This window comes from Octopus bimaculoides, chromosome 8, assembly GCF_001194135.2.
Source record: "Octopus bimaculoides isolate UCB-OBI-ISO-001 chromosome 8, ASM119413v2, whole genome shotgun sequence".
Taxonomy (NCBI): Eukaryota; Metazoa; Mollusca; class Cephalopoda; order Octopoda; family Octopodidae; genus Octopus; species Octopus bimaculoides.
Genome location: NC_068988.1, coordinates 94419555 through 94420813, shown reverse-complemented (window position 1 = coordinate 94420813; position 1259 = coordinate 94419555).

The following is a 1259-nucleotide window of genomic DNA, read 5'->3' as shown; positions in this document are numbered from 1 at the left end:
GCTTCTTAAAGTTACCGTCTACGAAATGCACTCACAAGGCTTTGGTCGGCCCGAGGCTAAAGTAGAAGACACTTGCTAAAGGTGCCAGGCAGTCGGATTGATCCCATAACCATGTGGTTGGTAAGCTACTTACCACACAGGCACTACTGCGCCTACACACACACACACACACACACACACACACACACACACACACATATATATATATATATATGTGTATGTATATACATATATATACATACGTACACGCATAAATACATGCATACATAGATATATCATATTTGTATTTCCATTCAGTGCACACCTACACACACATATATATGTATGTAGTTATGTATATGTGTTTGCGTGCGTGTGTGTGTGTGTGTGTGTGTGTGTGTGTGTGTGTGTGTGTGTGTGTGTGTGTGTGTGTGCGTGCGTGCGTGTGTGTGTGTGCGTGTGTGAGTGAGTGTGTATTTATTTGATAAATTATATATTTATGCATGTGTATCCGTCAAATTTCTGCAGCAAATATCATGATTAACTTGGGAATTGACAGCAGACCAAAATGTTAGTTAATACTGAGAGAAAACACATAGAGAAACGTTAGTGATATTTCGTACAGCAGTATGTCGACGCCTCGGCATCTTCCAAACACACATTTACTAACAACCCAACTGTACTGCTATCTCCAACCTAAATCAAACATTTCTTATTTATATTTCTGTAGTTGTCATGCTATTTCTTAAACTTACACCATTTAATAATCGACTGTGAAGAAACAGTCAATCAGCAGTCCGTTAGTTGTCGCAACACAGGATTTAAACCAATTGCATACCTACAAAAGATCTCTCTGCGGAGGAACATACATATTTCCATATCAGTATAAGCACTTAGCTATCTATCTATCTATCTATCTATCTATCTATCTATACATACATACATACATACATACATACATACATACATACATACATACATACATACATACATACATACGTACATATGATATAATATATTATAATATACCAATATAATATAATGTGTGTGTGTGTATAGTACTGAACCACATGGTTCTAGGTTCAGTCCCGCTGCGTGGCATCTTAGGCAAGTGCCTTCTACTATAGCGTCTCTGGCTGACCAAAGTCTTGTGAGTAAACTGAAAGAAGCCAGTCGTATATATATATATATATATGGATATGTATATATGTATATATATGTACATGCACACACACACACACACACACACACACACACACACACACACACACACACACACA